This window comes from Zea mays, chromosome 2, assembly GCF_902167145.1.
Source record: "Zea mays cultivar B73 chromosome 2, Zm-B73-REFERENCE-NAM-5.0, whole genome shotgun sequence".
Lineage (NCBI taxonomy): Eukaryota > Viridiplantae > Streptophyta > Magnoliopsida > Poales > Poaceae > Zea > Zea mays.
This window is the reverse complement of record NC_050097.1, coordinates 199,568,565-199,596,501: the sequence shown is the minus strand read 5'-3', so window position 1 is coordinate 199,596,501 and position 27,937 is coordinate 199,568,565. Positions and strand designations below refer to the sequence as shown.

At 47.5% G+C, this 27,937-nt stretch overlaps 1 pseudogene; it reads left to right on the top strand.

The window, feature by feature from the left end:
* The first annotated feature begins 111 nt into the window (after positions 1 to 111).
* LOC118476258 (hydroxyacylglutathione hydrolase 2, mitochondrial-like) lies at positions 112 to 27,816 on the top strand (annotated as a pseudogene).
* Positions 27,817 to 27,937: the final 121 nt, after the last annotated feature.

Sequence of the window (27,937 nt, the reverse complement as noted above, 5' to 3'; positions counted from 1 at the left end):
TCACGACAGCCCCTGGCTTCCCGCGCTATTGCGAAGATGCACAGCTGTTTATCGGTTCTGTAGCTGTTCCCTTTACTCGAGGTAGTTAGTTTCTGTGTTGATTTGCGCGGTATGGAGATGGGTTCTGTGGTTAGTCACCGTTGCGTGAGTAGTTCTCTGTGAATTCTTGGCTGTGACAAATTTTGGCCTGCTCTGTTGTTTTGCAGATGATGGGGGGCAACCGTCCATGCTGCCAACCGTGCGGAAGCAATGGCCTTGGAAGCCACTGTTGTATGGAATCGGCACCCTATTGGTCATGCCACTGAGGACACTGTATGGTGTGAGCCATGTTTTTTGCGCAGGGCGGTTCCTCTGCAACATGACCAACGTCTCGTCGTCGTTGCAAATTGAGCTCGTAAATGGTCTGAAACACCCATGTTACTTCTAGCTAGCTTTTGAGTATTTAAGACTCGATGGTTGTTGATATTTGCTTAATGCTTATCGATGTAAGCACTCTGTTTCTATATTGACATGGTGGTTCTCTTTAGGAGAGGAGCCAGCAGTCAAAGCAGATGTGATAAGTTTCTTACAATTGGATGCCATTGACTCATAAGACATTTTAGTTGGAAAGAGCTGGTGTCCTGTGTCCATGAAAAGAAGTTTCATTCTTCATCCACTCTCAGTTACTGCCTTGCTCATGCTTGGTGTTATGCTGTTTCCTCTGTTCTGCACTTACTACTTAACGGTGATGTTGTGCAACTCTATCCCTATAACTGACATAGTCAAGTTAAAGCTTATATTGGTTGGTCAGATAATTTGCATGCTATGTTTTCACATTTTCCTTCACTTGGCACAAATGATAACTCTTGTTTCAATGGAACAGCATGACTCCTAACCTAAATCGTCATAGCAGGTATCATAAAGAAATAGCAGAGATTCTTATGAATAGCCGATACAATAAATAGGATATTTTTTGAATGATTTTTATGAATAGCAAGTTTGAGCATGACTTCTGCCTACAGTATCAAATCTAAGTTTTGCTAATTTTCTAGATGATTTGAAGGAAACTGTTTGATGCAAAAACTAATGGCTATGCCTCAAGTTTGAGCATGACTTCTGCCTACAGTATCAAATTTAAGCTTTGATGATTTTCTAGGTGATTTAAAGGAAACTGTTTGATGCAAATCTTTTTTCTTTAGTTTTCATTGTTTCTACACTGAATTGCTCCTGCCACCTGAACACTTAATGTTAATTGTATATAGATGAAGATTGGTATGTCTGATTTAGTCTTTTGATGATCATATGCATTTTAGGTAATTGGTTCCGAGAAGGATAGCGACAGAATACCTGTCATTGACATCACTCTTAAGGAGGATGACACATGGATGTTTGCTGGCCATTCAAGTGTTTGATTGAAGATTTCTTATGACTCGTCTTATATTCGTTCTTGCATTCAAAATTGAATGATTAACTTCTGCAGTGTACACAAAGGCTTTTTGTTGACTTGTATTTCTATTAGGTCATGTGTGCTATTATTTTGCTGGTTTTGGAGCTATGTTTACAGGTGACACTTTGTTCAATCTATCATGCGGAAAGCTTTTTGAAGGGACTCCACAGCAGGGTTTTTTTTACTTGCTTGCAAGTATGTTCATATACATATATGTTGTGCGAAGGTGCTACTGGACTCTCGAGACAAGATACTCCTCTGTAGTGCTTTTATTTCGCCAAAGAAGTCTTTTAATTGTGAACAACAAACATTTTTGTTGGAGTTTCTGATTTTTTTAATCGAGCTTAAATTGTTTCTCAACTACAACTATTAGAACGTGTAAGCATGAGTAAACGAGATAGGTATATAAAAGGTTAAAATTGTTCTATGAACTTGAATGGCTGAGTTTGTTGTACATTATATCAATATCTGTACTTTCATTTGTTTGAACATGGGGATAATTGTGATTAAATCTAACTATTGATATGATGGACTTTAATCGTTTGATAGAAATCTAGAAGGTTGTAAACTCTTGGTAGTTTTTATTTGTCATATATGGCTCAATGACCTCTCTTTTTTCATAGAAGGTATGCAAAACATTGTTCCATGTATCTTTGAGATAATGAGATTACATGACCATTTTAGTCTGTCCCATTGCAGATGTATTCCTCACTCCAGAAAAATACAACTCTACCCGATGATACAAAAGTATATCGTGGGCATGAATATACCTTGGTGAGTATTTTTTTCATTTCATTTCCAGTTTCCTGCATCGATCTATTATTTAATGCCTGATGTTCCTCTGTGTAGAGTAATTCAAAGTTTGCCTTGAGTGTAGAACCAGGAAATAAAGCACTGCAGGAATATGCTGCAAATGCAGCTGAGTTACGTAATAGGAATATACCCACGATAACATTACTTCAGTCTTTGTAACAAGCTAGTGCTTCTTAAGCATGGAATTAAATTATGCGTTTCTAGCTTTGTTTACTCTAAAAGTCCTTGATTTATTTTTTCTTGTGAACATTTCATAATTTGGAATGCATAATTTATTTCATGATCTCTCTGTGATACTTAAGTTGAGAACGTTTCCACCTTTTACTCTGGCCTGAAATCCTTAATCCAAATTTCATGTTTGCAAGCGCTGACTACAATTCGAAGGGAGAAGGAATGTGAAGCGCCCCAATCCTCTGGGACTCAAATGTGATACAATTACTAGTCCCAGGAAGCTAGTAAACACATTTATACATCAGACGATTTCAAATCTGCTTAAACAAGACAAACCTATAAAGGTGGCGAACAACTTTAAGAGTTGGTCCACAACTCGTGACATATCATCAGAGTGGGGCTAAAGCAGCCCGATATACGCAGCGAAGCAAATCAGCGGTCCAACAGCCACAGGCAAGGTTGGGAACATGCGTAACTCTTACCCGATCAGCGATCACCTTCTCTAAAAAATAACAAATAAGCAAGGGTGAGTACTTACGTACTCAGCAGCCCACCTTCACCCACGGAATAGGGAAATCAGATATAATGCATGGAATATGTGGAGCTCAGGATATTTTGCAGAAACATCAATATTTTATGCAGGGTTGTTTTGTAAAACATTTTGTATTTTTCAAAGTGCATCCTCTCCTAAAGGACCAGGAAGTTTTTCAATATAGAGCAAAATCCCCTAGACTAAACCATCCAGGTATCTCAGCAGTTTCCCACTGGTTTTCCTTTTCAAAAACAGCTACTGGACTTCCCGTACACCATAGCTCACGGCTCAACCGCCGGACCTTTTAAAGCCACTTTTCAAAAGCATTTTTAGAAAACAAAACACTAATTGTCATACCACACCAGACTCATCCATACCAGTGGACACGGACTATTCGAATATGTTTGAACTCTGCGCAGAGGTGTACACTTTACCCACTAGTCCGGTTTCTGCAATGTCACCGTCATGAGATCCGAATGCCGAATCTCTCTCTTTCCTCACACGCCCTTACCTTAACGGTTATTACCGGAAGGAGTCAGGCCACCGCCATGTCCAAATCGGACAAAACATTCCCCCTCCTTATCCTCCCGGTGCTCCCCAGCCATCATAACCCTGGGGTTTGGACCGTACGAGTTCAGATTGAGTGACCGCCCATACAGTCTCGAGTGGTTGTACTTGTCATGAGTACATGTAGTGAAGGATGACAAACCGGTCCTTATATGAGGGGACAATCCTTCTTCTCACACCTAACCCGGCTGAGCCAACACCTAAGGCCCTCCCCTAGACCAGGGAGTCCCTGATCATCCCGCTTAAAAGGTGATAAGGGTGACAACCCTTCATCATACCCATTTTGGAAAACATTTTCTTTTGAAAACTCACACCTTTTCTCAAATCATTTGTAACAAATATGTCAAGGAGTATAAAGATTGATTGCGGCAAGCGGCTGGGTGGCCATAATAACTTGTCTCAAAATCATATTATGCATAAAATAACAGGCTGAGGGTTGTGGTTGGAAAATCATAGGTAATTTATGCATCAAAGGGATCCAGTGAGCTTGCCGTGCTTATTCGGCGGAAGGGGGGAAGCTCGCAGAACTGGCTTTTGGCTCCACCGCCTGGCGTAGACTTGCAGATCTGCCCTCCACGAGACGGCATAGACGCTTCGATAACTATGCAACATGAATAAGCAAACATACAAACCAGCAAGTATATCAACAAATATTTAGTTTAGTGGTCAGAATAGCGATATATGGATGGGTAGAGTCTTGAGTATAATCTGTGTCATGTGGTGTTGTGATATTACTGGTGGTGGAGCGGAGATGCTTACCAGGAGAGTGGATTGGAGGCGAAGCGACACTATGCGTGTAGCCGGCAGAGCGGAGTAACTGAGTGGGTGGGGTGTTTGCCTTGGCTGAGGGTGTTGAGTGTGTGGAGAGAGAAAGAGAGTAACTAGGTGTATTTATAGCTGGGTCTATGTGGTGTAGTACAATAGAGTTCACTGTTGGTGAGAATAGTGACGAACGAATCGTCTGACTTAGTCTGAATAGGGAAATTATAGGCAGAATATGGGACAAGAGTATTTTGGGAGTTCTGGAATATGAACCATGCTTAAGGGATGACATGGTTGGATAGGGAATAATTTGATAAGGATTTAGGAACAAGAATTATTGGAATCTAAGTTTGGGAGCCTGGTTTGGAGGAATCTCAAAGTTAAGCGTGCTTAACTTGGAGAGATCTAAGATGGGTGACCAGATGGGAAGTTCCTACTGGAAGGAAAATCACAGTCACCGGAGTTCGTATGACTAGAATATTGGTCTAGCTAGTCTTAGGTGGACTGGACAACATGATGGATGAGTAGTTGAATTTTGGGTGATCGGATGATCGATGAATAGCAACAATGAATAGTAACGATGAATAGTGACAAGAAAAAGTAATTATAGATAGAATCGATGAATAGTAATGGTGATGAATAGTAACAACAAAAAGTAATTATAGATAGCATCGATGAATAGTAACGATAATAAATAGCGTCGGTGAATAGTAGCGATGATGAATAGTAACGATGAATAGTGATGGTGGATAGTTCGTATGAACGAACGATGAATAGTGACTATGAACGAACGATGAATAGGAACTATGAACGAACGGACGAACAATCGAATGATCGGACGAACGAACGATCGGAATTTTGGCAGCATAACGGCTGGACAAAGATTATTTGGACGAACGATGAATATGGACTATGAAAGAACGATGAACGATGAATAGGAACTATGAACAAACGATGAACGATCGAACGATCGAACGAACTGTAGGATTACGGGGAGGATACGCTAGCGCAAAACAAAATTTTCAACCCCATAATGCCAAGAACTACTGCTGTTATAGGTCATGGAGTTACCACTAGACGCGCAGAGCAGCGGAAGACGTCTCGATGTAGACGAACGCGTCGAGCAGTGTCGTGCAGTCGTCGGCGTCCTTCACGTCCTCGCACGGTTCGTCCCAGTGCTCCAAATGCAGCACCTCCGAGGTATCCACACGTACAGGGAGGAAGCGCCGCGTACCGAACTGCTAGGTTCGCGACGGCGGCTTGGCGAGGGCGAGAGGTGAGCGGCGGCTGCTCGTTTGCAGGTGGCGAATTAGGTTAAGCCTAACCGCGCCCCTGCCCCTCATTATATAGGCGTTATGGTGGGCTTCTGACACCGAGGCCCATCATTAACCCTAAAGCCCAGTCTAATTTCGGATCTAATCCGAATTAGGCTTCCTTCCCCTTAAGTGTGTGACCCTATAGGTTCACGTACAAATAGACATGGCCCGAGTACTCTTACTTGGCCCAATAATTGACAGTGGCCTCTAGCAAGACATGTCAACTCCTATGCGCACGTAAAGATCATATCAGACGAACCATTGCAACATTACGTACATGCTATTCCCTTTGTCTCACGATATTTGGTCTGACTCTAAGCTGACCTCTCTTTCTCGATACTGTGAATTGGAATCCTTTAAATGGTTAACTCTTAACCCTAGCACAGCCATGCATTTCTTGATCCAATCACTCGAGGGGCCCAGAGATATCTCTCTCACAAAGAGAGGGACAAATTCCATCTTGACTGACCATGCCTCACAGCATGCTTCCTGACAAACCCAATGTGGGGGATAGATATCCCCTGGGTCCACCAAAGAAGTAAAAGGCCTCACGAAAGGCCCAAGGGCCCAATAATTCGTAAGGTCATTCTTTCGTGGGCCTAGGGAAAGGCAACCAACAAAGAAGACGTGAGACTGATTAGTGCAAACCCAGGCGGCCCACAACGTCGAACGAATGAATCACAACAGAGACCCGACTTTCCCACGCTGAAGCCCCCATGCAGCAGAGCCATGCGAGGATAAGTCGGCGAAGGTTACGTAGAGATAAACTCAAGAGGTTCACTATCTTTTAGCTACTTGTTGTTATCGTATCACATGTACTGCCCCACGGCCGAGTATATAAGGCCTAGGGGGCACCCCTTCAGATCGATCGACCCCTGTTCTACTTAGCCACCCACATAAACTCTCTGCGCCCTCTATCCAGAGAGCCCTCTTGTAACCACGCCCGTATACTCACTAGGACGTAGGGTGTTACGCACTTCTAAGCGGCCCGAACCTGCAAATCTTGTCCATTGTCCCTCGTGTGATCGGCACGAACCATTTTGCTACAGTCATCGACACCGTCCTACTCCTAAAAACACCTCGAGGGGCAACCCCGGGTGTGCGGTCGGACCCAAAACACCGACAGTTGGCGCGCCAGGTAGGGGGTGTGTCGACGATCCAAGCTAGCTCAATGGCCGTCACCTTCCACAGCAAGATCGCCGTGTGTCCCGGATCCGTATTCTGCTTCGGGACAATCTCATCCATAGCGGACGAAGAGGGAATTCTACACCGCCTCGCGGATCTGCCGGAACGGAAGTCTCCTCCAACAAACTCCGAAAATGCTGGAAAGACGCTACCTCCGGCTCTTCGGAAAGAGATCGTCTTCGAGGAGGCTGGAGCTAGAAGCTCGCTGACCCGGAAGACTCCGCTGTCTACTTCCCCGACGAGAGAATGGACACGGGTCGTAAGAAAGAAGGAGACCAGGGAGAGGCAAGTCGTTCTTCCCGTTCCTCCGACCTCAAAGGAGAACGGAAAGAAAGTCGCTGTGGCAGCAATACCGTTCTACCCCGACGTCCTCTTCATCGGGAGGGCAGAGTCGCCCGCCGTCTCCGACGATGAACCGACCGCGCCCGGAGAAGAACCGCCTCAGCGAGAATCCCGCCGGCGAAGGAACCGACGCAGGAACGTTCGACGACATCACGCAGCTGGAGAACGGGATCCGGAGCAGCCTGTCTCGCGAGACGAGGTCTCAGAGATAGGAGAAACTCCGGAAGAATGCGTCTTCAGGGAACGAAGGAACTCCCGACGACGTGATCGCCGTCGGACTCAGGAGCAAGCCGAGCAAGATGCAAGGCAACGACGCGAGAATCCGCTCTTCGGGCGCAACTTGAACCCTGACTTCGCCCGAGCTATGAACACGCCGAGCGAAGTCGGAGGCGTTCTAGCCCGGATAGCTGACGGACTTCCTCGGACTCCCGACGCCGAGGGATACCGACACCTGTTCACTCAAGCAGCCAACCATCTTCTACCGCTCGCTCACCCGCCGAACGATTTGCGACACGCCATCAACAGTCGCCGAGACGCGTGAAGCTCTATCAATGCTTCGCGCGAACGGCGGCACGAGAACGAAATCCGCCGTCGGGAGGAGTATGACCGAGATCATGGCTTCCCGACTCAAAGCCAGGCCACCCGAACTGAGTCGGCAACAGCTTCAACTGGTGGAACCACCCGGGGACGGTCGAGGAACTACCACCGCCACTCCCCTCCCCGGGACAGACGACATCCTCGACGACAGGAGGACACGTGCGGAGTATCTGCCCTTACTCCGCGCCTTAGGGCCATCCAATGGCCTCCCAACTTCAAGGTATCCAATGTCGACAAATATGAACCTAAGCAGGATCCAGGGGGCTGGTTAGCCGTCTACACCACCGCTGCTCGGGCTGCCGGGGCATCCGAAGACGTCATGACTGCGTATCTACCCATCGTCCTTGGACAAGACGCGCTGCAGTGGCTACGACATCTACCCCGACACTGCATCGACGACTGGGGAGACTTCAGTCGACGTTTCACCGCCAACTTCCAATCTCTCTCCGACAAGCCAGCGCAACCATGGGACCTCAAATCCATCAAGCGCCGGGGGGATGAGACTCTCCGGTCATACCTTAAAAGGTTCCAGACCATGAGAAATCGCATCCCCGAGGTCACGGAGGCGGCCGTGATCGAGGACTTCTACAGAGGATCTAACGACTCGGCTTTCGTCCGAGCCATACTGCAAAAGGCGCCGACTACCTCCGAGGAGCTGTTCCGGGAAGCCGACCTCTACATCACCGCTGACGAGCGGGCCCAGGACCTCATCGGAGGAGCAAAGCCCGCACCGGCAGCACCACGACGCGACGCGAACCAGCCGCCCGACAAGCGCTGGGAGAAGAGGCCTCGCGAAGAGGTACACGCCGCCGGACCACCCGCCTCTCGCGCCCGAGGAGGACCTCGTGGAGGCGAGCGCACGCTGGACGACATCCTCGACGCCCAGTGCCCATACCACAAGGACATGCGACACACTCTCCGCAACTGCCGGGATTTCAAGCACTCCGTCGGGCATGGCCGACCCTTTCAACCTCTACCGCCTCCTCCGCCGAGGGGAGGACCAGATGAACCACGACAGCCCCATCAGCCGGAGGAGGGGGGAGGAGGAGCTTTCCCGCGCGTTGACAGGGAGGTCAACGTCATCTTCGGCGGACATGGGTCGCAGGAGAACAAGAGACAACAAAAGCTCAATGACCGCCAGATACTGGTGGCGACCACCGGCCCTCCCGCCCCGTACCGGTGGTCGGAGCACCCAATCACGTTCACTCGGGAGGATCAATGGCTCAACTTCGACCACCCAGGCAAATACCCGCTCCTCGTCGATCCGGTGATCCGAGAGAGCCGGGTGAAGAAGGTGCTAGTGGACGGGGGGAGCAGCATCAACGTCACCTTCCCCCGTACGCTCCAAGGCTTGGGAGTTCACCTCAAAGAGCTCCACGAGTCAGACACTCCTTTCTTCGGTATCGTGCCGACGGAAGGGGAATACCCGCTGGGCCACATCTACATGCCGGTCACCTTCGGGACTCCGGATAACTACAGAACCGAGTTCCTGAGGTTCGAGGTGGCGAACTTCGACTGCGGGTACAACGCCATCATCGGGAGGCCGGGGCTGGCCAAATTCATGGCCATCCCACACTATACGTACATGATACTGAAAATGTCAGGACCGCAAGGAATCATAACTGTGCGCGCCGACCTCCAAGGCGCCGCAGAATGTTTCCGAGTGGCCATCCAAGCAGCTCTCACCACCAAGCCGTCAACGGTTCCTTCTACACCGGCGAACTCTAAGCCTGAGGAAGACCTCGCCGTGCCGGCAAACGAAGCTCAGGCCGCGACCTCTATGCGGCCGACTGAAGACACCAAGCGGATCAACCTGGGGTTTGCTGATGAGCGCAAGGCGGCCATCATCAGCTCCAGTTTAAATGACAAATAGGAAAGCGCGCTCGTCCAGTTCCTGCAAGATAACCGAGACGTATTCGCATGGCAACCTGCGGATATGCCGGGAGTCCCGAGGGAGTTGGCCGAGCACAAATTGAAAGTCTATCCTCAGGCGAGGCCGATCCGGCAAAAGCTGCGTCGTTTCACGCCCGACAAGAGAGAGGCCATTCGTGCCGAGTTAGCCCGCTTGGTCGCGGCCGGATTTATTAGAGAAGTATTACACCCCGAGTGGTTAGCCAACCCTGTTCTTGTACTCAAAAAGAATAAAGTGGATTGGCGCATGTGCGTCGACTATACTGATCTCAACAAACACTGTCCGGAGGATCCCTTCGGGCTCCCGAGGATAGATCAGGTGGTGGATTCCACCGCTGGATGTTCGATGCTGTCTTTCTTAGATTGCTATTCCGGGTATCATCAGATTAGTTTGGCAAAAGAAGACGAGGAAAAAACGGCGTTCATCACCCCGTTTGGTGCTTTCTGTTATACCTCCATGCCGTTCGGCCTCAAAAACGCTGGAGCGACTTATCAGAGAGCTATTCAAACATGCTTAGCCGATCACTGGGGCAAGCGTGTGGAGGCTTACGTAGACGACGTGGTGATTAAAACGGAGAATCCGGAAAACTTCATCGAAGACTTACAGCTGGTTTTCAACAGCCTGAGAAGATATAGATGGAAGCTCAATCCTGAGAAATGCGTCTTCGGGGTACCAGCGGGAAAGTTACTCGGATTTATTGTCAGCCACCGGGGAATTGAAGCTAATCCAGATAAGATTGAAGCTATCATGAAGATGGAAGCTCCTCGATCGCAAAAAAAGGTTCAGCGACTCACTGGATGTATGGCAGCCCTGAGCAGATTCATATCCAGGCTGGGAGAAAAAGGTCTGCCATTTTATAAACTGCTGAAGAAGGTGGATAAGTTTCAATGGACTTCAGAGGCACAAGAAGCTCTAGATGCACTGAAGAAATTCCTGACAACACCGCCAGTATTGAAACCGCCCCGGCGAGCTACGCCGACTCAGCCGGCTGAAGATTTGCTGCTATATATCTCTTGCACGACTCACGTGGTAAGCACCGCGTTGGTAGTCGAGCGAGTGGAAGAAGGGAATGCCTACCCGGTACAACATCCTGTCTACTTCATCAGTGAGGTTCTAGGCCCATCGAAGAAAAAGTATCCTCAAGTTCAGAAGCTATTATATGCAGTACTTCTAACTGCCCGCAAGTTGCGCCACTACTTTGACGATCACAAAGTCATAGTAGTTACTGGTTTTCCAATAGGGGACATTCTTCACAACAAGGAAGTCATTGGCCGAATAGCCAAGTGGGCTTGCGAGTTGGGATCCCATGATATCGAGTTCCGACCTCGCACTGCCATCAAAACTCAAGCACTGGTCGATTTCGTATCAGAGTGGACAGAACAGCAAGTGCCGGATAATCCAGAAACCGCAGAAGTATGGCGAATGTATTTTGATGGCTCGCTGAAGTTGCAGGGAGCAGGAGCAGGAATTCTCTTCACTGCACCTGGAGGCGAGCACCTCAAGTATGCTCTCCAGTTGCTATTCCCGGCCTCTAACAATGCAGCCGAGTATGAAGCTTTGATACACGGGTTAAACATCGCCATATCACTGGGTGTCAAGAGACTAATGGTGTACGGAGATTCTCTGGTAGTCATCAGTCAGATAAACAAGGAATGGGATTGTTCAAGTGATTCAATGGGAAGATACTGCGCCGCCGTCCGAAAGCTAGAAGATAAATTCGAAGGTCTGGAGTTTCATCATATAGAAAGAGATCGGAACACGGCGGCTGATGTATTGTCCAAGCTCGGATCCGGTCGGACTCAAGTCCCGCCCGGGGTCTTCGTGCAAGAAATTCTTCAGCCGAGCATCTCGACGGATCAAATAGAAGAGTGCAACATCATAGACCAACCCGAGTCAGACTCTGATGACTGGAGGCAACCGATTATTAAGTATATAAAGAATGAAGAAGAACCAGATGACAAGAACTCGGCAGAGCGCATTGCCAGACAATCAGCTCACTATACACTCATTGGGGAGATATTATACAGGAGGGGCGCGTCAGGCGTCCTCATGAAGTGCGTTCTCCCGTCCACCGGGAAGCAACTTCTAGAGGAAGTCCATGCCGGGCAGTGTGGAGTACATGCATCATCCAGAACATTAGTCGGGAAGGTTTTCAGGTCAGGATTCTATTGGCCGACGGCGAAGAATGATGCAGCCGAGTTAGTTCAGAGATGCGAAGCTTGCCAATACCTGTCAAAGCAACAGCACATGCCAGCACAGCAGCTACAGACCATACCAGTTACCTGGCCTTTCGCATGCTGGGGATTGGATATGATTGGACCTTTCAAGAAAGCTCAAGGAGGATACACCCATGTATTGGTGGCAATTGACAAATTCACTAAATGGATAGAGTTCCAGCCCATTGCCTCTTTAACCTCTGCTAAAGCCGTGGAATTCATACAAAGCATAATATTCAGATTTGGGATACCAAACAGTATCATCACTGACTTGGGATCCAACTTCACCAGTTCGGAATTCTTTGACTTCTGCGAGCAAAAAAGCATTCAGATCAAGTATGCATCTGTAGCCCATCCGAGAGCCAACGGGCAGGTTGAGCGAGCCAACGGAATGATATTGGAGGCACTTAGAAAAAGGGTCTTTGATAAAAACGAAAAATTCGCAGGAAAGTGGATAAGGGAATTGCCTTATGTCGTTTGGAGCCTAAGAACCCAACCTAGCCGAGCCCTGCATGGAAACACTCCTTTCTTCATGGTCTATGGGTCGGAGGCAGTGCTACCTGCTGATCTCAAGTTTGGGGCGCCAAGATTGATCTTCGAAAGCATAGCAGAAGCCGAAGCCACTAGGCTGGAGGATATTGACGTACTTGAGGAAGAACGACTGAATGCAGTGATTCAATCAGCACGGTACCAGCAGACTCTAAGGCGCTACCACGACAAAGCTGTGCGGCAACGTTTCTTTTCGATGGGAGACCTCGTCCTCCGCCGAATTCTAACGGGGGAGGGACGGCACAAGTTATCACCCTTATGGGAAGGACCTTTCATAGTAGCAGAAGTCACTCGTCCCGGATCATATCGCCTCACCCAAATGGATGGCACGGAAGTTGGGAACTCCTGGAACATAGAGCACCTCCGAAAGTTTTACCCCTAGCTGTATTTCAAAACAGCCGGAGCGACCATGTATTCTGTATAATGGAAATACGTCATCAATAAAGAGAGATTTCAAAGATACTTGGCTCATTTATGATTGACTTGTATTCTTACTTAACTCGGGGTGACCACTATGCCCTACAAACGGAGCAATCGACTTAAGTCGGCAACGACTTAAGGCGGTGCAACATGCTCACGCTTACTTAACTCGGGGTGACCACTATGCCCTACAAACGGAGCAATCGACTTAAGTCGGCAACGACTTAAGGCGGTGCAACATGCTCACGCTTACTTAACTCGGGGTGACCACTATGCCCTACAAACGGAGCAATCGACTTAAGTCGGCAACGACTTGAGGCGGTGCAACATGCTCACGCTTACTTAACTCGGGGTGACCACTATGCCCTACAAACGGAGCAATCGACTTAAGTCGGCAACGACTTGAGGCGGTGCAACATGCTCACGCTTACTTAACTCGGGGTGACCACTATGCCCTACAAACGGAGCAATCGACTTAAGTCGGCAACGACTTAAGGCGGTGCAACATGCTCACGCTTACTTAACTCGGGGTGACCACTATGCCCTACAGACGGAGCAATCGACTTAAGTCGGCAACGACTTAAGGCGGTGCAACATGCTCACGCTTACTTAACTCGGGGTGACCACTATGCCCTACAAACGGAGCAATCGACTTAAGTCGGCAACGACTTAAGGCGGTGCAACATGCTCACGCTTACTTTACCGGGGGTGACCACTATGCCCTACTAACGGAAGTCACCGGCTAAAAGTCATTGACGGCTTAAACTAGTATAGCATACTTGCGCTTATGCAGTTCAAGGGATGATCTCCATATCCCACAAACAAACTTCATAATCATCGTGCCGCGCTACCACAAACTTGCGAACTAATAAATTCTGATACAATAAAGGAGTAATCACGTCATTCGAATGATAAGCCGATAACCTCTAACGAGTGCTTGATCATGCTAACCGCGCGCTCAGAGCACGCGAACTGTTTCTTTATTTTCCAATGTCTTTCTCAGGAACGACTGATGAAGAAGGGCGATTCGAGGAATCAGGGGCAGCATTCACATCGGCTCTTATATCTTCAGGGACAACCACGCCGGGTCTTCTCATCAAGATTCGTCCCGCCCGAATGGCCTTGTCCAGGGCCTTATCGCGCTGAGCTTTGAAAGTGACAGCAGCTTCTTCGGCAACTTTAACAGCCTGCTGGGCAGTTTCTAACTCTTGAGCAATGGACTTCTTAGAAGCTCGGAGTCCCTTGATGGTGGCATCCTTTGCCGATAGCAACTGTGTAAGGCGGGCCACTTCGTCCGAGGATTCTTGCAGCTGACGGCGCTGATTGTCAAGCTCCTCCATCGTAAAACGGTGGCTCCTCTCCAAGATGGTCAGCGAGTTGCTGGAATCTCGGTACAATCTGTCCAAGTTGTCGCGAGAAGCAGCAAGGACGCGTTTTTCTTCCTACAAGCAAAAATCAACTCATTCAGAATCCAAGAGCATGATAAGGCGAAGCACGGGTTCGTAAGCTACCTTCTCAGAGTCAAGCTGAGCATGAAGAGAAGAACTCAGAGCGTTGGCATCATCCAAAGCCGCAGAGACCTGACTCAACTCGATCTGACTTTGAGAATACTTTTCCTCGAAGTCAGCACATCGCCGAGCCATTTCAGCTTGACCTTGGGAATTTTTCTCTTCAAGAACTGTGATCTGCCGAGTCATCCCTATCAAGAGGTATTCAGACAAAATGAGGTCAGAAGGTAAAACAACCCACGGACAAGAACAAAGAAGAAGAAGAAAGGACACTAACCAGCATTAGTGGCCTCCAACTCAGATACACGACCCCGAAGCAACACCGGATTCCAACGCTCAAGAGATGAAGCCACCTCCGGGATGGAAGCACCCTGCGATTTCAGCTGGCCGACCATTCCATCCACCAAAGCCTGATAAGAAGAGCGGATGAACATAATGGCAACAATTCATACAACATAAAGATCAAACTAAAGCACAGCACAGCACCTGGAGGTTGGAAAAAAGCGAAGGGATCCCCAAGTCAGGAGAAATCAGCTGATGTCCAGGTGCCAGACCACCACCCGAAGCAGCTTGCAGCAGACCAGCAGGAACGAGCTCAGTACATTCAGCAGAGCTTAACGCCAGACCAGTGGGGATGCTGCCCTATAAAGCGACCCCCTGATCCGGAGTTTGAGCCATCACCATGCCGCCAGAGTGTGGAGGTGAACCCACATGAACATCCATGGAAGTGCAGGAGGGAGACCTCGCTCGGACACCCTCGGGGGCTGGGTCAAGGTTGGCACTGCCCACTCGAGCCGGGTCACCCCCGGCAACACCCTCGGGGGCTGGGCAGTGGCCCACACTCCTCACCTGAGCTGAGTCCTCCCCGGCGACATCCTCGGGGGCTGGGCACATGTCAGCGCTATTCAAGGGATCCAAGCTCTCTGCCGTGACCACCTCTAAGGTTGACGGGCCTTCAGCTACTTCCATAGGATCAGGCTGATCCAAGTCATCATCCCGACCCTCGAGATCGTGCTCTAAGGTCGACGAGGCGCGGGATGACCTCAACCCAGCATCTGGCACGGCTGCACAAGTTTCTGTTGCATCAACGTCTGCAGGTTCCAACAACAAGTTCTCAGGGACCATATCCTCTAGAGCTTGATCAAAATTGGCCATGGACAGTTCTTGCAGACCAATAAGAGCAGACAAGGCAGGAGAAGGAACCCCACTACTACCACCGCTAGCGACAAACTGCCGACTGTTTTTCCGAGTTAATGGAGTTTCATTCTCTTCCTCCTCATCTTCCACAGCAACAGCACAAGCAGCATCCTCATTGGGGTCAGCAGCAGGCGGAGCACACCCATTGGGATCAATGTCAGCAAGGCCCGTTGCAGTCATTTCTTCGGCAGCAGGGGCCAGGGCACTGGCATCCTCGTCAAAGCTGGACACTCGCCGGAGGCGTCTTCTTTTCTTCTTCTGCTCATCAGCAGAAGGCTCGGGCTGACTAGTTCGGCTAGGACGCCTCGGGCGAGTACTGACAGGTTTCGAGACATCCAAGGTCGCATCAACCTCTGGAAGGGGCACCACTGCCAATGTGCCATCAGGAGCAGCATCTGATGAATCCTCAGCTAGCAGATCGAGCATGTCGTTTATGTCTGCATCACTAGGGTTCAAGGGCACTTCAAAATAAATCTGCCGTTCATCATCAGGTATCTCCCCGAGCGAAGCAACTAAGGAACGGACCTCTTCAGCAGAGGGTCGCACTCTAAGACCCAAATTGCTATCTGTCACGGGCGGATTGGACACAAAAAGAGTGAAGGCTTGGGAAGAAGGTAGGTTCCAAGCCGAGTATGCCACTGGAGCACCAACGTTTGAAACTTTACCCCTGAGGATCATTTCGAGTCGGCTTACCAAATCAACAGAAGGAATTCTCCTATTGGTAACTCGGGTTGAGTCGGCCAGCCCTCGGTAAAGATATGCCGGATAGGCCCTGTCTTTCAGCGGCTGAATGTTTTTGAAAACAAAATCTGTGACCACAGCTTCGGCAGTCAGACCTCTCTCTTTCAGTAATCCAACTTCAGTAAGCAACACGCCCGCCTCGGCTACTTCTTGGTCCGTGGGAGACTCAGTCCAACTCGGAGTACGAACGTCTGCCTGTCTCCCTGAGCGGGAAGGGAGAGAATTTCCATAATTATCCATTATAAACCACTCCAGACGCCAACCTTTAATGCTGTCTTTGAGGGGTATCTCGAGATACTCAGTCTTCCGCCCACGGCGCATCTCTAAACTTGCACCTCCGACCAACTGATGTTGCCCCCCGGCCATCCCAGGACGGCAGTGATACAGATATTTCCATAAACCAAAATGCGGCAGCACGCCGAGATAAGCTTCACAAAGGTGAACGAAAATAGAGATTTGGAGAATGGAGTTAGGGTTCAAGTGAGTCAGATTGATGTGATAAAAATCAAGGATGCCACGGAAAAAAGGAGATATGGGAAGGCCGAGGCCGCGAAGAAGGAAAGGAGTGTAAACCACTGACTCGTGGGTATCTTCGGTTGGGACAGTAGTCCCGTGGCAAGCCCGCCAAGAACAGAGTTCCCGTGGAGGGAGAACCCCGATGGAGACAAGGCGGAGAAGCTCAACTTCAGAAATTACAGACATATGGTTACCTGCGAAGGGTAACTGACTGTTGGGGTCGATGGCGGGGATCACTGCGGCAGACGAGTTCGCAGTCTTCCTCTTAGGCGCCATCTTGCTTCTCGCTGGCGAAACAGAGTGGGAGGCGAGTGGCAGAGAAGACTCAGATGCGGAAATGCAAGAACTAGGGCACGGAAAGCAAAGGCGGCTAAAAGCGCGACTCTTAAGGGATATTCTTGAGCCAGATACCTTTTCAAAAGGTGCCCAGTCATCACCCGACGGTCATCTCCGAAATCCCAGCATGCCACGTGGATATCAAACAGTTATTTCCAAAAAAGCCGATGTGCCACCTCATCACTCGGTCATTTTCCTCAAAGTAACTTGAGAAGCTGGCTATCACTCGGCGATGCCTCTAAAACGCCGACCACGTGTTCAATCGCTCAGCATTACTTCTAAAATGCCGACGCCGACCTTCAAATCACTCGGCGCTGCCTCTAAAACGCCGACCACGTGCTCAATCGCTCGGCATTACTTCTAAAATGCCGACGCCGACCTTCAAATCACTCGGTGTTGCCTCTAAAATGCCGACCACGTGCTCAATCGCTCGGCGTTACCTCTAAAATGCCGAAGCCGACCTTCAATCACTCGGCATGTCCTCTAACACGCCGACCACGTGTTCAATCGCTCGGCATTACTTCTAAAATGCCGACGCCGACATTCAATCACTCGGCGTTATTTCTAAAAAGCCGGCCCCGTATTTTGTCGCTTGGCATTACTTCTAAAATGCCAATGCCGACCTTCTATCATTCGGCATTGCCTCTGAAACGCAGGTCTTGTGTTCGATTGCTCAGTGTTACTTCTAAAACGCTGATATCAATCTTCACATCGCTCGGCGTTGCTTCTACTATATCAAAAGAATCAGTTCAACATTCAGCAAAAGCAATGACAAGTCATCAAAAAGGGGAGATAAGCGACAGTCTTCATTAAAGGGAAGTTAACGAGTTTTACAAACCAACTCTTCACGAGTTGGTACTTCCCTAATTCTACTCTACATTACTACTACTACTAAATTACACTAATTACTACTACATTATTCTAGCTATACTAAACTATACTAACATCTAAGAAGACCAGTGGCGTCTAGCCACTGGCCCTGCCCCTGCCGCCGCCGCCGCCCTTGGTGCTGCCCCTGCTGCTGCCCTTGGTGCTGCCCCTGCTGCTGTCGCCCTTGGTGCTGCCCCTGCTGCCGTCGCCGCCGCCACTGCCGCTGCCGTCACCGCCGTCGTCGTCGTCGTCGTCGTCGTCATCTTCACCCTCGTCGCCGCCGTCCGAGTCCTCCTCATCCGAGGAGTACTCCGACTCATCCGAGCCTTCGAGCCCGGAGCGCTCGACGGCCCGGATGTAGGACCAGACCTCCGCGGCTATCCCCTGGGAGTCGTCCGAGTCATCGGACGACACCGGGGGAGAGACGGGAGCCGGAGACCCCTCGGACTCGGAGGAGAACTCCTCCTCCGAGTATTCCGAGTCACCGAAATCCTCAGATGGAGGAGTCGGCTCGCGCTTGCGCTTGTTGTTCTTGCCCATGGTGGAAGCAGATAGAGGGGAAGAAAAGAAGGCAGTAAGGAGCAGCAAAGAGATGTGAAGAAACCAGAGAAGCAAAGGGGTTATTTATAGCAGGGAAAGGCAACCGCGGTCACTGAACAGTCGCAAGGCATTCAATAAGCACTTCCACCCATCTGAAGACACGTCAGACGGCGGACGCCGTTTCATGCAACACTACACCCATTGGGACTCCAGTCAACAGTGCAAAGGATATGATTACACTAGCCGTCCCATCGCATTACTACTCAGAGGCAACCGGCTAAAACACTCAGCGTACCAAGCCGTCCCTTGCCCACACCCATTGGGGGGGACGCCCAGGAATTATCAGTATATTTTTCAAACGATCACATCCGTGCAGGGCATGCAGTGAATACCTCAAGACAAAAATGAGATATCAGTAAGGATCAGAGGAAAGCCAAATATAACCAGCAAAGTACAAGATATGGCCGACAGAAGCGACGTGAAGACTAGACAAAGAACGTCCGTCAAACGTCCAATCAATTGCAGAAGCAAATAAATTGCACTGTCTAGCAAGATATGGATGGATCGCAAACTCGGCTGCTAAAGACAAAATATACGCTGACCTTTGCAGCAAAATATTGATGACATAATGCTGACCTCTAAAGCATAATAGCCTCACGCCAGTTTCCACAAGCGAAAGAAAGACCTTCGAATGGATTATCCTTAAAAAATCCATTTGAAGGTCGGGGGCTACACCCATTGGGTGCACCTCCGGTGCACCCCATGGAATATTGTTCTAAATCGACATAGCGCCGACTTCTAAGGCGTAGAGCAAGGTTGAAAAGATTAATCCTCAACCGAGATGCAGGAGCGCGAATGGAGATAACCTTTGGAAGAAGACCTTCGAGTAGATTATCTTCTAAAATCTACTCAAAGGTCGGGGGCTACACCCATTGGGTGCACCTCCGGTGCACCCAATGAAGTCCAGAGTCTTACAATCCAAAATGTCGACTTCTAAGGCACAAGCACAAAACCAAACTTTGGCCGGACGAGTGATCAGAGCCAGAGAAGACAGCAGGAAGTCATTTTTTGGACCTTGGATCTTTGAGTTGATTACCTCTAAATCAACCCAAAGATCGGGGGCTTGTGGGGGATAGATATCCCCTGGGTCCACCAAAGAAGTAAAAGGCCTCACGAAAGGCCCAAGGGCCCAATAATTCGTAAGGTCATTCTTTCGTGGGCCTAGGGAAAGGCAACCAACAAAGAAGACGTGAGACTGATTAGTGCAAACCCAGGCGGCCCACAACGTCGAACGAATGAATCACAACAGAGACCCGACTTTCCCGCGCTGAAGCCCCCATGCAGCAGAGCCATGCGAGGATAAGTCGGCGAAGGTTACGTAGAGATAAACTCAAGAGGTTCACTATCTTTTAGCTACTTGTTGTTATAGTATCACATGTACTGCCCCACGGCCGAGTATATAAGGCCTAGGGGGCACCCCTTCAGATCGATCGACCCCTGTTCTACTTAGCCACCCACATAAACTCTCTGCGCCCTCTATCCAGAGAGCCCTCTTGTAACCACGCCCGTATACTCACCAGGACGTAGGGTGTTACGCACTTCTAAGCGGCCCGAACCTGCAAATCTTGTCCATTGTCCCTCGTGCGATCGGCACGAACCATTTTGCTACAGTCATCGACACCGTCCTACTCCTAAAAACACCTCGAGGGGCAACCCCGGGTGTGCGGTCGGACCCAAAACACCGACACCCAAAACTACCTTTATAACTACCCAGTTATGGAATAGCGTTTGATAGTCCCTAAGTAAGTCAATTCACATCTTGAGAACATGCGACAATCTCAGATCTAAGGATACAGTATTCATGTTGCGAGAAGAGAACTATATTACAATATCTCACATTGGGTCGGTCCAGCCTCATGTCATACATGCACCCACATTATTAGTTTAACATCTCCATGTTCATGACTTGTGAAATGTAGTCATCAACTAATACATGTGCTAGTCATCGACTCTGACTAGGGACATCATTTAGAATAACCATATAAGTAAAGAATCTCACAAACAATTCACATAATTGCTAATCAATACAAGGTGCCTTCCATGGATATTCAATGAAGCAATATATATATCATGGATACAAAGAAATATGCTCATCTCTATGGTTATCTCTAGGGCACATTTCTAACAGTCTCCCACTTGCACTAGAGTTAATCTAGAAGATATCTAATACCCATAGATCTCACGTGTGCCTCATGCTTAGGTTGTGGAAGAGGTTTTGTCAAAGGATCAGCAACATTCAAATCCGTATGTATTTTGCATATCTTTATCTCACCCCGCCTAATGAATTCCCGTATGAGGTGAAACTTCCGCAGTACGTGTTTGTTTTTCTGGTGGTTCCTTGGCTTCTTAGCTTGCGCAATAGCCCCATTGTTGTCACAGTAGAGGTTCAATGGGCTAGATGCATTAGGAAACACACCAAGCTCGATGAGGAACTTTCTTATCCAAACACCTTCCTTCGCAGATTCAGAAGCTGCAATGTACTCGGCTTCTGTTGTAGAATCAGTCACAGTCTCCTGTTTGGAACTCTTCCAACTAACAGCACCACCATTTATTGTGAACACAAAACCTGATTGCGATTTTAACTCGTCTGGGTCAGTTTGGAAGCTAGCATCGGTGTAACCAGTTACAACGAGCTCCTCCTTACCCCCATATACCAGGAACATATCTTTAGTCCTTCTTAAGTACTTAAGAATGCCTTTTACCGTTGTCCAGTGATCCTCACCTGGATCAGCCTGGTATCTACTCGTAGCACTTATAGCGTATGAAACATCTGGGCGTGTACTTATCATGGCATACATGATTGAACCAATTGCTGAGGCGTATGGACCTTACTCATGCGCTCTCGCTCATTAGCCGTTGCAGGACATTGCATCTGGCTAAGGTGTTTACCATGTGACATAGGTATGAACCCTTTCTTGGACTGTTCCATGTGAAACCGTTTCAAAACCTTGTCAATGTACGTATCTTGACTTAATCCTATAAGCCTCTTCGACCTATCTCTATAGATCCTTATGCCCAAAATATATGCTGCTTCCCCTAAGTCCTTCATAGAAAAACTCTTTTTTAGTGAAGCCTTGACGGACTCCAGCATAGGAATGTCATTCCCAATCAATAATATGTCATCCACATACAAGATCAGAAATACAACAGCGCTCCCACTTTCCTTCTTGTAAACACAAGCTTCTTCTTCATTCTGATGAAAACCAAGCCCTTTGATCACTTCATCAAAACGAATGTTCCAACTCCGAGATGCTTGCTTCAACCCATAAATGGATTTCTGAAGTTTGCATATCTTTCCAGCATTGATCGGATCGACAAAACCCTCGGGCTGTATCATATACACGTCGTCATCTAGGTTTCCATTAAGGAAAGTTGTTTTGACATCCATCTGCCAAATCTCATAATCGAAATATGCGGCAATAGCTAGAATGATCCGAATAGATTTAAGCATCGCTACTGGCGAGAATGTCTCGTCATAGTCAACTCCTTGAACTTGTCGAAAACCCTTTGCAACAAGTCGAGCCTTATAGATGTGAACATTTCCATCCATGTCTTTCTTCTTCTTATAGATCCATTTGCATTCTATGGGTCTAACACCATCAGGCGGGTCAACCAAGTTCCAAACTTGATTTTCTCCCATGGAATCTATCTCGGATCTCATGGCGACATGCCATTTCTCGGAATCTGGGTCCATCATCGCTTCTGAATATGTTGCAGGTTCGTCGTTGTCTAACAACAACACTTCCCCATTGCCCAACAATAGCACTTCTCCTCGTGCCTCGCGAAGCCTTGCTGACCTTCGTGGTTGTGGTGGTGATTCTCTTGCCATAGACGTCTCAACTTGTTCTGCTACATTAGCATCACTTGTTGACTCTTGTCCCACTGGCTCATCCTGAACTTCTTAAAGATACACCTTTTGTTTACTTTTCTCTCTTTTGAGAAACTCTTTCTCTAAGAACACACCGTTCCGGGCGACAAACACTTTGCCCTCTGACCGGTGGTAAAAGTAATATCCTAAAGTTTCCTTTGGATATCCCACGAACATGCACTTGTCCGATTTTAGAGTGAGTTTATCCGACTGAAGTCGCTTGACGTAAACCTCACAACCCCAAATCTTCAGAAAAGACAAACTGGGAGTCTTCCCAGTCCACATCTCATATGGTGTCTTAACTATGGACTTAGACGGTACCCTATTTAGTGTGAAAGTTGCTGTTTCTAGAGCGTATCCCCAAAACGACAAAGGTAGGTCCGACTGGCTCATCATTGATCGAACCATATCCAATAAAGTCCGATTACGTCGCTCAGACACGCCATTCCTCTGAGGCGTTCCAGGCGGCGTAAGCTGTGGAACAATTCCACAACTCTTTAGATGATTGCTAAACTCATGACTCAAATATTCACCACCACGATCTGATCGCAGTGCTTTAATTTTCTTGCCACGCTGATTTTCTACTTCATTTTGAAACTCTTTGAACTTTTCTAAGGATTCAGACTTGTGTTTCATTAAGTAGACATACCCATATCTACTAAAATCATCAGTGAAGGTTATGAAGTATTGGAATCCTCCCCTAGCTGTCATACTCATTGGTCCGCACACATCAGTATGTATGAGTTCCAATAAATCTAACGTCCTCTCCGGTAAACCCGTGAAAGGCGCCTTGGTCATCTTACCAAGTAAGCAAGCTTCACATGTCTCGTATGATTCAAAATCAAACGAAGTTAAAAGCCCATCAGAATGAAGCTTCTTCATGCGATTCTCACTTATATGACCCAAACGACAGTGCCACATGTAGGTAGGACTTAAATCATTAGGCCGAGGCCTTTTAGCACTAATATTACAGATAGGTGCATCATCAAGATTTAAAATGAATAACCCATTCATAATGGATGCAAAAGCCACAAACATGCCATTCTTAGAGATCACACAACCATTGTTTTCACTCGCAAATGAATAACCATCCTTCATCAAACATGAAGGAGACATAATGTTTCGACTCATACTAGGAACTAGATAACAATTATTTAACTCCAAAATAAATCCTAATGGGAGGTGGAGTTGCATCGTCCCGACGGTCAACGCAGCAACTCTTGCATTATTGCCTACCCGGAAATCAACTTCTCCTCTTTTCACGCTTCTACTTCTTATCATTCCCTGCATCGAATTGCAAATATGGGCAACCGATCCGGTATCAAATACCCAAGAATTAATATAAGAATCAACAAGAAAAATTTCTGTAATGTGAATAGCAAGTGTACCTGCTGCGGCTGTACCCTTACCGCCGTGATCCTTAATAGAGGCCAAGTACTGCTTGCAATTCCTTTTCCAGTGACCAAGTTCTTTGCAATAAAAGCACTCTGCATCTGCAGCTGGTCCAGCCTTAGGCTTTTGATTTGGCTTGGATACTGTATCCTTTGCCTTGCCCTTCTTCTTTTGAGACTTACCCTTCTTCTTAAAGTTGGGTTTGTTTTGGACCGCCATCACATGGCCGCTGCTGCCAGCGCTTTTCTTTATGTCCCCCTCTGCTGTTTTCAGCATGCCACATAGTTCATTGAGGCCCCTCTCCGCCCCATGCATATGGTAGTTCGTGATGAAGTTTCCATAGCTGGGCGGAAGAGATGCCAAAATGAAGTCAGTGGCCAACTCTTGGCTTATTGGGAAGCCTAGCTTCTCCAACCTCTGACTGTAACCAACCATTTTGATTACGTGTGGCCCAACTGCTGCGCCTTCTGCTAGCTTGCATTCCAGAAAGGCTTTGGACACATTGAACCTTTCAGTCCTAGCCTGAGTCTGGAACATATCCTTGAGCGCCACGATCATATCGTGCACCTCATGGTTTGTCTCAAACTGCATCTGCAGCTCAGGCTCCATGCAAGCAAGCATTAGGCAACTCACTTCAAGATTAGTATCCATTGCTTTCTTGTAAGCGGTTTTAGCTGCAGCAGTTGCATTTTCACCAGGATCCTCTGGCAGTGGGGTGTCTAGAACGTCTTCCTTTTTTCAGCCCTGAGAACAATTCTCAGGTTACGGATCCAATCCGTATAGTTTGTTCCATTTAACTTATCCTTTTCAAGAATTGATCGCAAAGTAAATGTTGGTGTGCTAGGTGCCATTTATCTACAACAAAATAATGCAAAATACTAAGACAAAAATATCCATGACAGAGTAAATCATATTAAACTTTTAATAGTCTACTCCCACTAAAATCAATATCCCTCTATTGATACTTAGTGATTCAGAACCCACAACTAACAAGTCTACTAGTGAGCTTTAGCATCACCGCTAGAAGACAAGGTAGATCGGTAAGCAACTCCTTGCTAATCATATCATATATATGACTTCTGTTGTTGGGTGACATCTCTATGTCTCGGCTCCCAACCTTATGCCCCAAAGTCCTTAACCATTAAGCTGACTTTGTTTAAGTTAACCAACCCTTTCTGCAGTTCGTATCCGATACAAACCTATCTAGTCAAGGAAAACTGGTGGCACCCTAATTTCATAGACCCGCCACCAATTGTACAAGACTTATGATAGTGCAAGGTTTAGAGAGGCATTAAAGCTTAAACATTTATGAGGGATCGTCCTACTTATATCATCGCACGCAAGGACATATATGCAATATGAACAAGTAGAACATTAAGAATGACATTCACACAACAATTGTGATTCGGTATGGCTTGCTTTCACATGGTGATCCCCATCTCCAATAATCTGTCCATCACGATGATCTCCATCTCCATGATATAGGTATGCCATCCTCCAGGTGATGAGTCCTTCAAGACCTATCTAACGTATGCCGGTAAACAAATTACATATACGCTTTGGATCATCACATGTTGACACGCAGGTCATTACATTAAATTTGGACAATACATGTGGCTCCAGCCGTATTGCCCTGGTCACGACATGCAGGTCATGAATAATTTATTAACATGCATCATATACACAATAGCCATACCGATCACAAGATGTCCTGCAAAAACAGGTTAGACAAACACGTTTTTATACGTTCGCCACCTCACAGGATTCCATGCATCGTATGTATGGAAATTCCACTGGAAATCTCATGCGGTTGATCAAATCAACCCAAATCCGAGACTTTCGACCCGAAGAAGATTACACTCATGACGTTGATCTGTTACGTCAATCTGCTGGTTGTGTACGCAGTTAGCCCCGATGGTGATTCCAGCCGGTAGGGGCAAGTCGCGCATACAACAGAGAAGGACGAACTGATCTCTCCAGTCATATCCGATGTAATCTACTTCAACCCTTTATTACCAATTGATCTAATCAAACCGTGCATCAAGTAGATCCATCTCATGAACCTAGATCCAGACCTAAAACTACGCAGAACCTGGCTCCGATACCACTGTAGGATTACGGGGAGGCTACGCTAGCGCAAAACAAAATTTTCAACCCCATAATGCCAAGAACTACTGCGGTTATAGGTCATGGAGTTACCACTAGACGCGCAGAGCAGCGGAAGACGTCTCGATGTAGACGAACGTGTCGAGCAGTGCCGTGCAGTCGTCGGCGTCCTTCACGTCCTCGCACGGTTCGTCCCAGTGCTCCAAATGCAGCACCTCCGAGGTATCCACACGTACAGGGAGGAAGCGCCACGTACCGAACTGCTAGGTTCGCGACAGCGGCTTGGCGAGGGCGAGAGGTGAGCGGCGGCTGCTCGTTTGCAGGTGGCGAATTAGGTTAAGCCTAACCGCGCCCCCGCCCCTCATTATATAGGCGTTATGGTGGGCTTCTGACACCGAGGCCCATCATTAACCCTAAAGTCCAGTCTAATTTCGGATCTAATCCGAATTAGGCTTCCTTCCCCTTAAGTGTGTGACCCTATAGGTTCACGTACAAATAGACATGGCCCGAGTACTCTTACTTGGCCCAATAATTGACAGTGGCCTCTAGCAAGACATGTCAACTCCTATGCGCACGTAAAGATCATATCAGACAAACCATTGCAACATTACGTACATGCTGTTCCCTTTGTCTCACGATATTTGGTCTGGCTCTAAGCTGACCTCTCTTTCTCGATACTGTGAATTGGAATCCTTTCAATGGTTAACTCTTAACCCTAGCACGGCCATGCATTTCTTGATCCAATCACTCGAGGGGCCCAGAGATATATCTCTCACAAAGAGAGGGACAAATTCCATCTTGACTGACCATGCCTCACAGCATGCTTCCTGACAAACCCAAAACTACATTTATAACTACCCAGTTATGGAATAGCGTTTGATAGTCTCTAAGTAAGTCAATTCACATCTTGAGAACATGCGACAATCTCAGGTCTAAGGATACAATATTTATGTTGCAAGAAGAGAACTATATTACAATATCTCACGTTGGGTCGGTCCAGCCTCATGTCATACATGCGCCCACATTATTAGTTTAACATCTCCATGTTCATGACTTGTGAAATGTAGTCATCAACTAATACATGTGCTAGTCATCGACTCTGACTAGGGACATCATTTAGAATAACCATATAAGTAAAGAATCTCACAAACAATTCACATAATTGCTAATCAATACAAGGTGCCTTCCATGGATATTCAATTAAGCAATATATATATCATGGATACAAAGAAATATGCTCATCTCTATGATTATCTCTAGGGCACATTTCTAACATGAACGAACGATCGGAATTTCGGCAGCATAACGACTGAACAAAGATTATTTGGACGAATGATCGGACGAACAATCGAACGATCGGACGAACGAACGAACGAACCATGAACGATCGGACGAACGAACGAACAAACTAAGAATAGGTGGAAGAACGATCGAAGAACGACCGAACGATCCTTGTGTGTGTGCTTGTGTGGGAAGTGGAGTGGACGTGTGGGGGGGGGGAGAGAGTTGCCATGAAATGGCTTGGGGTGGCTTGAGAGGAGGCCCTTGCCCCTCTATTTATAGGCTCGGTGGGGGATTAGGGGGTAGGATGAGAGGATTAGTGGGAGGATGAGAGGATTAGTGGAAGATTAGCATGTATTTGTCTTTTATAAGTGATATTAGCTTGTAGAGCTCACCGTATGATACCGGAGGCATACGTATACGTATGAGCATGAGGGCCTCCCATCCAGAAATTTTATTTTGAAATTCATGTATTTAAAATTCATTTTGAATTTAGAGCGAGTTTGAGAAATTTTTAAGATTTGAATTTTTGGGATGCTACAGAATGCAATCCTTTCTTGCGGACCTCCCATCCAGAAATTTCATGTCTATAAAAAATGCCACGTAGTCGTTTCATATTCAATTTCCAGTTCTTTCTCAACATTTTGACTATGGCAGTTTGCACTGTGACAATGGATAGTAATGCATTTACATGGATTCATTGTTTCTTTTTCT